Source organism: Hetaerina americana, unplaced genomic scaffold, assembly GCF_022747635.1.
Source record: "Hetaerina americana unplaced genomic scaffold, ioHetAmer1.1.p SCAF_10, whole genome shotgun sequence".
Lineage (NCBI taxonomy): Eukaryota > Metazoa > Arthropoda > Insecta > Odonata > Calopterygidae > Hetaerina > Hetaerina americana.
The window spans coordinates 37,555,156-37,567,908 of NW_027286070.1; the positions used below are offsets into that span (position 1 = coordinate 37,555,156).

Sequence of the window (12,753 nt, forward strand, 5' to 3'; positions counted from 1 at the left end):
GTATTGCTAGTGCGGTCAAATTCAGAAAATGTATTTGTCAAACACCAAACAGATCCATAGGGAAATATTAGATGATTTCAATGAAGTAAGGCCGAAAGAGCCTTGGGTAAATATCCCCGACGAAATTCTAAAAGGAATGTTAACCGTCTCAGGCACAGTAGATCATTAATGAAAAAATGTATGAATGCACCAGAGGAAAAAAGCTTGCTAGGGCAAGCTAGCAATATGAAATAAATTAGTAAAAGGAAAATATTTGCAGAAATAATTTAATCAAGCTTTTTCGACTTTGCCAGGCTAGAAAGGGAACAATGAGAAGGTCATACAAAACTATCCAAAATAAAACTCGTAGAGATAGCTAAGTGTGTTTCTCAGATCGAACCAATGTTACTTTATTGCAAAGCACGAAGGGTTTTGAGTTGACCCCAGCCTTATCTTATCTAAATTGTTTAAATCAGAAATGTTTTAGTACTATTACTTTTAGGGAAATCTGACCCTGACGGCTCAGGGTATTTGCGCCATTAGGAAAAGCGAAAGGGGTCCACAGCTTACTGCGACAGCGCAGAGGTAGAGGCTCAAAATCCTCCACGACACATATCAAGTAGGAATCGGAATACAGGTGAAAAATATCCGCCGCCTCCAGGATTCGAACCTGGACCCTCTTAGTGGGAAGTAGGTAGGTTAGCCACCGAATCACCCCGTCCCCCGCAATAACAGAAAGAGTTTTTAACGGAAATTTAACTGTTTCATGCCTTGCCCGAACAGCTATTTAATTCAGTATAAAAGAGGCAGAAGTAAACAACCAAAGTTCAACGCGCAGTATAATTTTCAAAAACACCATAGATTTTTATTGGGCGTGTTTAAATCTTCCTGTTTCTTCATGGAACCATTTCAAAATCACTGCTTATCATAAAAATCGAATGCGTTTTTGTGGAGCTATGCTTAAGAGATCACATTTGCCTTTTTGCGTTCGAAAAATATGAATAATCCAAAACATACAAAAAAAGCGAAATTGAATTCGCTATGACGGAAAAAATGATATATGCTATTTCACAAATAACTATGTTGATTATCGGGCAGGTAAAAAAACGGGCTCGTCCGGGATTTGAACCCGGGACCTCTCGCACCCTAAGCGAGAATCATACCCCTAGACCAACGAGCCGCGGAAACTGTGAGCAAAAATTTATGGTAATGGATATGCCATGGCATAAGAGCATGGCTCATTATTTACAGCATGGCTTATACTAACATTAATTACATTTTATTTACTCGTGTGGGCTCTCCGGACTGCAGCGCAACATGTCCAGAGACGTTTCGATGCAACAATTTCAGATTGGAAAATTCTTTAGCCTTGACTGAAATCATTTTTACTCCTTTAAACAATAGTGGAATGTATTGAATCCACAATTTTAAAATGCGTATTCTTATTTTAAATATAAGTTCAAGTTATACAAATGACGCAGTCATTTAGCATATATACTTCCACTTTAATTATGATTTATCACCTTTTTCAACTGTGGTTACGGTTGTTTAACAGTCAATTCAAGAAACCATAATTAAATAATAATTTTAAAATAATGCATGCTCGACGAATGGCTCTCGTGTTATATGAGCTAATGTAAATAATTCTATAGCAGAAAAAACAATTCTAGTAGTTAAATTAAGAAACAATATTTATTTTTCATATCAAGGCCTATGTTTTCAATTATTTGTTGGGATTTTCATTATGTCCACAAGTTGTGTATAACTATAGACTTTTTATCGCCCCATAATATTGGTCTAGTAGGCTCCCTAAGTTCAACACTACCCTATTTATTCAATGTACTCATTTCATCCCCTTCTCTCACCTAACTAGTTCCTAATTTCAGCGCAAAATTAGTCTTCTTATCTTCATAGCCGGAATTATTTTATATCCCACAAATTTTTAATCACGAAAACGAAATCTTTGAAATATTTATATCGAAGATTATTTCACTAAGCAATTTGTATAAACATTACACAATATTTATAAATACACACACACACACACACACACACACACATATATATATATATATATATATATATATATATATATATATATATATATATATATATATATTTGGTTTGGTCGCGGTTTTTGGTGGATCGCGGGGTGCCAGGTGCATGGGGGAGTAGAGGGAATATACATATAGTATATTAGCATCGCTGGTGTTAGCGTAGCATGGCTGGTGACCAACCACCCTCTGTCACACGTCCTTGCGACAGCTTGATAGATACTGTATAGATAAATCTTTCTAATCATATAATCCGTGGTCTATGGTTTCCTTATCCTTATCCAATTAAGAGTTCGAATAGTTTCTTTTGCGGCTTAAATTTCACTGGTGAAGGTGGGGCTTGTAATTGGATGGTTGCGGGTTTAGGAGTATAAAAGATTTGGTATTTTTCCGGCGTATCAGCTGTGTAAATTCCTCTCGGGTCCTCCACCGGGTAATATCGTCCATATCGGCCCGGAGTATTTCTAGGAGTATAGTTTTTTATTCACGGATTTTACTCACTTTGGCAGCCAAGAATGAACTCAAAAGATTGAAAATGTTGTCATACCGATATTGTTAGGAGACGGTCGACATATTACTGGAACCTGCCAATGACGATCACAATATTGTGTGCTGTAGTTTCGGGGTGTTTATTTGTTTGTTTATTTAAGGGCCGCCCAACAAATTGATTTGCGGGGCGGACGTAAGACAAGCCCTGGGTGAAGGAGGAGCTCGCACCTATGCGGGAATCGAATGTGGAACCTCGGAGACAGCAGGCGAGGTGTTTGCGAACAGGTCCAAATCAATTCATCCTAATTCGCATTATTATGTCGATATTGCTGCTATTTCATTGAGAACGCCCTATCTTAGGCCAAGCCAACATTAATTCGTAGTCTACATACTCATTGACCTTTCCAGGTGACGCTCGTCATGTACACTCCTCTGAGGCTATTGTTTTATCTTTTGTATTTTAGTTTCTTACGAGAGGGGTATTGTGTTGAAAACAAAGAAGAAATGACGCTCAAGTCCTACCCCGTTTTGCCAAAGTCAAACCAATGTCAAAAATACCCAGTTTTAAGCGGCAATATTTCTGTGAAAGTGCACTGATTTTTAATTTCCCTCGAATCTTTTAGGAAGAGATGGGAAGTCCGACTATTATCCCAAGGGAATTGCATCTCTTGGGAGATAATTTCAAGATTTGGCCCCAGGTATCAGGTTCCCTAATCAATTGAAATCAGAAGTCGATCGCGGAGGTAGATCGAATTATGGATCGGGGGCGTGGAAATGCCTGGAGTCCTTCCGGTGACGTCACAGGACCCATCGAAGCCTCCTCCAAGGGGGATACTCTGCGAGAAGGGAGATGCAACCCATGAGAGACAGAGACCCAAGAGGGAGATCAGTAGCCAAAATCCATTGATTTAAAATGTATCGTAGGGAGTGTGAGATGACCAAGCATGAGAGAAATTGTGATTGATAATGGCACTCTAGAAGCTCGAGTTGCCTAAGCAATATTTTTACTGCTGTGATCGTGAATCGGGCGATGAAAAAATGATGTCTTGCATCGATCAGTTCTGCAACCAGTTTCCCTTGAAATGACATGTCTAGTGCACCCTTTTCATATGAATAAACGTTTAGGTTTTGTTGCCTTAGGTGAACTCTATCAAATGACCAAAATAAATTAATATATTCCTATTAGAGTTATCAGAAAAATTGACCAAAATCAAAGATTTTAGACTTGCTCTAAGGGTAGTTGGGGATTACCACTAGGGAAATTATGGATCAATATATTTTTATATACAAATCTTTCGTATGAAAAACTGTTGAAAATGTACTAATTAAAAGCTTTCATAGCCATCTGCCCTGCATTTATTCACACCTAGCGTTTAGCTACCATTGATTAATAAAACAGTAAAAGTTACAATAAACGGGGTACGCCTATGGTTATGATGCACCACACCACAGTCATACAAAATATTTTAACTGAAACCTTTGGTGGGGTGGCTAAAAACTTTGCACAATGTACCTATGCAGTAAATAGAAAAGATCAGGCGGGGCTGAACACTCCATGTCGGCTATGGCGACTGTGGTGTCTCGCAAGCACGGCACTGACGCAGATATCACGTCGCTTTCTTTCTTTCCTCCACCCGAATGGCGAAGACGGCGTGCGTCGCGCTCTAGCCGCCCACCCCGGCGACGATTCAATTGCGGTATTTCTCGAAAATGAATGCGGAAGCTCTTTGCAACCGCCGCGTTATACTCCGAGGGGATCACGTGAGCGACAGCTCCCCTTCCTCTCTCCTTACCCGCGTCCCCCGACCGTCCCTTCCGCGAGACGCAGTCGCCCTTGAGGCGTCCTTGGAGGGAATCAGCTTGGCACGGGCTATCTTTACGTCCTTCCCCCCCCCCTCTTTCTCCTCCTCCACCGTCCATCCCTCATTTCCCCAACCCCCACTCCCACCGAACCCGAAGAACGAGGAGGCATCATTCCGTGACGAATGGATTCGTCTCGGAAATTCTCTCAATCCTTTCCCCCATCCCCCCTCGCGATGAGCGGGATGTCTCGCACTGGCTCGATCCCTTAAAGCCTTGGGCGATCCAAAAAAACATGCATTTAAATTTATCGGGATAATTAATTAAAATTTGGAATAATATCAGTTCAGTTAAAATGTACTCAATCTTCCATTGGAAGCCTGAGCTAACCTGTGTTCGATCTGCCTTAACGGTGACAAGGATATGCCGAAATTGGTTCTGCAACCTCGTTCACGCCTACCAGTTGTGTGATTAATTTCCAGTTATGGCCATTTGCATAGATAATGGGTATCTGCTCTGTGCCAAAGCTGCGAAAAGCTAACTACATTTTTTAGCCACCATGTTGTTTTGCCTCCGACTGCATATTTTGGTTCAATATCTACGATCCAGCTTAACTGTAGTTTGTACAGGGCTAGAGACAAAGGTGTATTGATGACAATTTTTTGTGTCGATCTGTAATATTCCCTTGTTTTTGTTAGAGATTCCACCAGGTCGCTACCTCGGTAGATTAATTGAAACAGATTCTAATGACCCGAGCCATCGGGTTTAAACACGCACACTAGATACAGGACTAGATCACCCTTAGGGTTAGTAGGCGGATGGTTTATCAAACAGCCTAACCCAGTTGACCTTATGCTCGATTGTAAATTTGTACAACGAATTTAAATGGAATAAACGAGAATGAATACTTGAAATTCTGTCATAGAGGGTGTCAAAGCTTTCTTCTTCAACTCCTCATTATTACTACTAATCTGCCCACTTTTCTAATGTCAGTGTAGGATCTAAGCAGCCAGTTTTAAAGCCGTCCATAATGCCTGTTTCCTTCGACTCTTTCCGCTATCTACCCAAGTATTCTTAAAAGAAATAGTCCTCCATTTCCACCTAATTCAATATTTCCTGCATCCCCATTTTTTGGCATTCCGATATTGTCCAACAACTGCACCGCGCCTTAATTTCTCCTCGTATTTATCCAGGTTACTTTTTCCATCCATCTTTTCTGCGCAGATGTACAGTTTCCAAACTATACCTACCTAGAATTATTCCCATCCTAGAATTCAACCCTTATTTTAACTATGTTATACTACTTTCTGTGCCTCCTGATGGATTTTCCTCTCCAACCTTTTCTAGGCTACAAATCAGTATAAAAGTCCTTTTTAAAGGAGAAATTTAAAGTTTATTTCAATTATCAGTGTTTCTAAGGGCTGGTAAAATATCTAGAAACTCTGAGAAACGGGCCACTTCTCCTTCCCTGTAACTTTATAGATAATTCTCTTTGGTTTCCGGGCAACCTTCACCCCATGCAAGATAAGGGGACATTACATTGGTTTTCAATATGAATAATTTAAAGAAGGGGAACTGGTTAGGGAGTGCTTACTTAAGTAGCATTTTAGGTGTAACTTATTTTCTACACGGATATTACGTACTATTGATAAATAGGAGGAGGGGATGAGGTTTCTCCAATGGCGAATATGATTCATCGTTATGGAAAATCTAACCTTACATTAGGCAGCAGAAATGCCTCACGTGAACATTTATTCATACACGGCCCATTATTATTTCTGGTTTAGGTAACTGCTTCAAATTGCATAATTTAACATTTTAAGCTTGCGGTAATACTATTTAATGAGCTTCTATGGAGAAGCGGGAAATGCCCTAGGTATTAGGAATGGGGGGGCCCGGGTCCGAGTTCCGGCGGTGGCGGATTTATTTTTAGTGGTAATCCCGGTCCCTGAAAGTGGGACTATATGGAGGAGGCTTCAAGTGGAGTACGCTGCCCGTCGCACTAGGCGTCAAATCGTGAACCACTTGGCGGATTTTGCAAGGAGTACGAGTAGGCTGCTGTCGCCACCTGGTATCTCTCCACCCTTCCTCCATCTCCTGAATATCCTACATTGACCATACTACCTTGAACAAAAAGTTCCCGGAATAACCACCGTGTGGCGCTCCCATCGTTCCGATTTGAGTTCTGTTTTTTTTGTTAAATTGGTACATCTGTTGTTGATATTCCCTTTAAATCTTAGTGTCATAACTTGACATTTGCAAAAGTTACGTAGCCAAGAGTACATCTATCTCTGTGTGTGTTGGCGATTTTTTACAATTGCAGAAATGGATTTAAATTTGCAACAACGAACTTGTATTAAATTTTGCGTAAAAAACGGATTTAGTGGCGCACGGACGTTGGAAATGTTGGAAAAGTGTTTCGGCAACGATTCTCTAAAAAAAACGGTCGTTTACCAGTGGCACGAGCGGTTCAGAAGTGGTCGTGAGTCAATCGAAGATGATGAACGCAGTGGCAGACCATCGACATCGAAAGTCGGTGAAAAAATTGATAAAGTAAAAGAAATGTTGGTCAATAACCGCAAATTAACCATCGGAGAAATAGCGGAGGACTTGAACATTGCCTATGGATCCGCCCAAGACATTGTGGTTAATGATTTGGGTTTCCGTCGTGTAGCAGCAAAGTTGGTGCCAAAAGACCTCAATGTCATGCAAAAAAGAGACCGTGTTGACGTCGCAAAAGACATGATTTGCGAGGCTGAATCCGATCCCACATTCATCAAAAGGATCATTACTGGAGACGAGACGTGGGTTTATGAGTACGACACGCAATCCAGACATCAGGCAAGTGAATGGCGTTCACCAAATGAGCCGAGACCAAAAAAACCACGTCGTTTTCAGTCCAAAAACAAGGCAATGCTGACGGTTTTCATGGATTACAACGGTGTAGTGCATCATGAATTTTTGCCAGAAGGCCAGACAGTAAACAAAGAGTATTATTTGGGCGTTATGAGACGTTTGCGTGAAGCAATTCGCCGAAAGAGACCAGAAATGTGGGCAGAAAACTCGTGGATTTTGCACCATGATAACGCACCGTCGCACAGTGCTATCATTATTCGTAATTTTTTGACGAAAAATGCAACAAATACCATCCAACAGCCACCGAATTCACCTGATTTGGCTCCCTGTGACTTCTTTCTGTTCAATCGAGTTAAAAAACCATTACGGGGAACGCGTTTTAGCAGCCGAGAGGAAGTAATGGAAAAATCGCAGGAAGCACTGATGGACATACCGAAAACCGAATATAAAAAATGTTTCGAGGATTGGATCAAGCGCTGGCATAAGTGTGTTGCAGTCGATGGGGATTACTTTGAAGGGGACAATATAGATTTAGATGAATAAACTTGTATTTTTAATTTTCTGAATAAATTCCGGGAAATTTTTGATCAAGGTAGTATAACCCGACTATCCCTAATGGTTCATAAATTTCAGCTGTCAGTTGCCTCCCTTAAAATTACGACTACTTTTAAGGGGAAGTAATGACTGACTATTCATACGATACATGATTCTGCCAGTAAATGAGTAAAGATTCCTAACAAGTTTTTTAAAGAAAGCAACTGAGTACAAAAAGTTGAAGATTAAAGATTTTGGAAACGTTAAAAAAAAATAGCACTAAAAGGGTCAACTGTGTTTTGGTTTATGTTACCTTAAAATTTCTTTTCAGAGAGAAATGTGGTATTTTCATACTTTTTGTGTAATAATATTTTTATATGAACTCATTCAATGATAATTGGCAATAATTTAATAAGTTTTATTAGAATAGTTTTATATTGAATAAACCCCTATTTAGAAGGATACTAAAGCTCCAACATCCTGATTCTCTCGGAGAAAGATTATCCCTAGAGTTTTCGTGATTCAATAAAATAGTGGACTCAACACAAAACAATGTTGAATACTAAACTCTCCATACATTCTTGTCAAAAATGATAAATCAAATTTCATCACATTTTATGCATCTTAAATCTCACATCACATTCCGGTATACCAAACAAAGCCATGAAACTAGATTAAAACATTCTTTTAATGAATTAATTAATGAAATTCCAATTTTTTCATGAATGGCCATTGAGATTCAAGTACAAAATTCATACCTTAAGACCTTATATTTATTTTTTGATTAGTTCTTCTAAAAAAGGACACCCGAAGGAATATTTTACATTTCGGTTTCAGGCCTCTTTGGCCGAGGAAAAAGGATAAAAACTGTCCAATGGAGAAGAAATGGATTCTTTTTCGTTGGGCTGAAGCTACCTGGACACCAAAAGTAATGTATTTTTTTGGATGTCTATACTAATCAGTGTCTATAATATGTACGATACAAAGAAATGCATTGATTGATCTAATCCTGCAATCATCATATTATTCATTTAGCATAAAAAATATATTATACGTGATTTTTTTCTAGGATAAAATCCTGTCTCCACGGGAAATGCGATGGATACAGGTCCCTATCTGTAGTTCTATTTTAAATGTTCAAGGCTTTTTCATTTTGTAATACATAGCACTCAATAAAGGTGAGCCAATGTTACTTCGCCTTATATTTCCCTTACCTCATCAAGTGACAAAGACATACAATCCCAAAAAATGTATTACATTTAAATATTCACGAACTATTTAATATTTTCTCTTAGGCTTCAAAAATGAAAACAGGTTAGGGACAAATTAACAGAGTAAATTTGTGTGCAAAGAAAAACTTTACAGGAACTATTGCAACGAAAAAATTAAGCATGGATAAGGAATAATTTTAGGTATAATGAAATTTATCAACGTCCAATCCGACGGGCGCCATACCCACTCAAAGTGCTCTCCACAGAGCACCTCAAGTAGGGATTGAGATACCACTGATAAAATCTGGAATTTGAACCCGGGGCCTCATGATGGGAAGCCTGTAGAGCTTCAATCTATAATTTAAACTTGGCTCCGTGAGTGATTCCCAGCTAAGCTACTCTAATATTTTGGAGACGCCACTAAGTTGATCAAAACAACGTTTTACAAACCTAGCTCGTCTACGCTGCACGCCATCCAATTCGGCAATTAATTCAACTTCTTGAGGATCTCATATACTCGCAGTATATTCTAAATCAGGCCTAACCAACGACAGATAACATTTCTCTTTGACCTTCTCATCACATTTACCTATTACTCTTCTAATAAATCGTAATATTTGTTAGCTTGTCCACATATTCCCCGTTTGTGTTTCACCCAGGAGGGATCGTGAGTGGGGGTAACGCCTAGGCATTTTTTAAGTTTAATTCTAATTTCCAAGCGTCGCACCAGCATTGTATATCATTAAGGTCATCTGACAAAGCTGCTGTGTCCTCAGGATCACGGATATCACGGTGAACCACTGTATCGTCGGCAAACAAACGTACCTTTCCAGTGACTACAGAGTCAATGTCGTTAGCGTAAATTAGGAATAAAAGAGGTTCTTTTTAAATTATTGAAATACCAGTAAATATTTTGGAAACTTTTCAAGCATTAAAGATAGAAATGAATGAAAGTTTCCCATTATGGAATGAGTTTTTTGTTATGTGCAGTGTGGTACGACTATTAATAGTGTTTTTACACCCGACTCGAGGCCATTTATCACGTGCCTCATCAAATTTTGAATTTTTTTTATTTTGCCACCAATATTCTTGTTACAATATTGAATCGAATTAACCATCTCTAAGTCTCAATGGATACAATATGCGCCATAACCAGAAATTTCTAATATACATAATAATTAACTATATTCTTATCACTTCCAAATCAGTAAAAATCCTGCCGTCTTATAATAATTACAGTATCCTCAACGAGTTCAAGATTTTGTCTAGGAGGAATCGGGTTTAACGTTTACGACCTTACTGCCTACACCGATAGAATCAGAATGGACATTTAAATAATCAATGGACTTGTTGCATATCAATGCCGGATTATATTTCTGATCGATGAGTTGCATGATGATATGGATTACTATACAGACGATTCGGCAACCGACATTTATAGAGAACATTAGATAAAAAGATATGTTAACGGTTTTCGGCAGAATTTCCGGAGCGTCATTCTTGGAGTTTCTCGACCGGATTTCTGAAGACTCGATCGTAATCGCAACGAATGCTGTGGTGTTTGAAAACTTATTTTTTTTCTTATTTATTTGCAACAGGTATCTATCTCACTTAGATGGCCCTATACTTTATCTGACAGGCACTCTAGCATGAGTTCTGAGGCAGGGTTAGTGAAGGAATCGTCCGACCGATCCCAGAGGGGAGGAAGCATTTGGGTCTCGTGAACACGCAAACTGCCTTCGCTTGCCCTCTCAACGACCGGAAATGAAGAATTCGCGTGATGGTGCCGCATACACGCCCTTTCTTCCATATTCCTCTTCAAATGTTCCCTTTGCCTATGGCTTAGCTTCTCCTCCGCCCTACGGGTCTAATCAAAATATCGTCAAAATGGTCACGCGCCTTCACGAAAACGGTCCGTTCTTCCGTTTCCACTCTCACACATCTGAACACTAGAGATCATAATACGTGCCGTATGCGGCGTAATACACGTACAATCTGTGCATCAGCATATAAATAATTTTTAAATAAACATCAAGAGTCTGGTTAATCAACAAAAAATCATTGGAAACTATTTTCAGCTCAGGAAGATGCAAGTACCTCAACCATAGTCTGAAACCAGACGATCGAGGGGATTAATATGAATAGATTTCACGCGATGTGTCCAAATTTAATTCATGTTATAAGTATATCAATCAATTTCCTCTGCCAGCGTGGTTTCCCACACAGTTAGAAACGTTGTCCGGAGACAGGATTGTAGACGAATGGCCCTAATAATGTTACTGCGCTCCTTGACTCCCTAGATAAAGCTCGCGTGTTTGCTAAGCTCGAAGTATACTTGGGTCTCCATTGTTAAAAATTAGGCAACCTGAACTCAGGACTTGCCCTGGTGAAGAATTTAATCAGCACATTTTAAACAAATAAATTTAATCTTTTTTGGTTAAAACCTGTAACAACCATCTGAGCATAATTTGTAGTTCGATGCCATTAATATTTTGGTGCTCCCTCACCACATAGTTCTTCTAATCTGTTGCAATATTCTTAACTTTACTGGTTTAGTACCCAGAAAACAAAAGTTCTTCAATGTTGCTGTGGATACTCAAATTTATTCCCTGGATTTGTAAACGGGAACCTATGCTCAAAAGATGAATGTTCTAGATCGAACTAAACGATAAACTTCAATGACATGGAGTTAAAATAAGGAAATGGTCCAAAGAATGTTTTTATGGCATTTCCTTCCTGAGTTTTTCATCAAACCACGAAAACTTTTTCCAGGAATTCTATTACTTATATATCTCGCTTGGGTCCTTAAAAATAAATATGTTCCCTCACGATTAAATTCTGTCCTGTCAGTACAGTGTTTGCGGAGTTGTGTGTGACGCCTCCCAAAGTTGAAAGATGATCCGAAGTTAGATGATACATCCGTTGAGCAGCAACGACGAGACTGCTTGTAAGTGAATGTAAATAGTACACATTTTATGTATATCTTGTATATCTTTTCACACTCCCATGAACTACATCCTTGACTTCGTGGAAGGATTTACGCGTTCCGATGATCCTAGAGCTGTGCTGCCGGGAACAATGAAAATTACTCCTGGTAAGATAACCCACGCCAGATAGGTTGAAGGTTAGGACCCAGACGCATGCTAGTCCGCGCAGCGTCTGTTTCTCAGCGACGCGGCTGCAAAGGCGCCTGACCCATGAGGGGCGGCCATTGAGTGATGGTGTGACGTTAAAAATACTATTGAGGTAGGCAATGGGAAACCACCTCAATTAATAATACCAAGATATTCATGATGGGCGGCATAGAAAAATGAGTCCTGGCAACTACGAGACTCGGCCCAATCGGCCATGTGTCGTGCCGGGCAACAGGAGAGGCAAGTCTTTCGCGGTCGACATCTCATGAAAACCTTTGTAAAACAAAACTGACAGTAGCAGCACAGAAGACGCAGTAGAGGAAGATCGAATTACTTAGAATAGGAACTTGGAATTTCAGGACAATGTTGAGGATAGGGAAATTAAAGAATAAAGCAAGAGATGGAAAGAGGAAATATAGATCAATACGAAACAGAAATAAAGTCAATGCGAGGTGAGATAAAAGGATATTAGGGACTACAGGAGTTATCGTAATACATTAATACTTAGCGGAAAGTACGAGAGCCAACCAGGGGTTGCAATATGATTTACTTTAATAAAAAGGTAGGAAGCAGCAAAGTCAGCATAGAGCAAGCAACGGACAAAATATTACTTGTAGAGGTAAAGGCAGAACCGACGAACTTGATTATTGTTCAGGTATACATGCCACCGAGCAAACATAAGGAGAAAGGGGTCGA

At 39.5% G+C, this 12,753-nt stretch overlaps 1 non-coding gene across 1 annotated transcript; it reads right to left on the reverse strand.

Annotated features, from left to right (window-relative positions):
- Window positions 1–1,087: 1,087 nt before the first annotated feature.
- On the reverse strand, window positions 1,088–1,159 carry TRNAP-AGG (transfer RNA proline (anticodon AGG)). Its single transcript has one exon. It is a non-coding gene; the product is annotated as a tRNA-Pro (tRNA).
- Window positions 1,160–12,753: the final 11,594 nt, after the last annotated feature.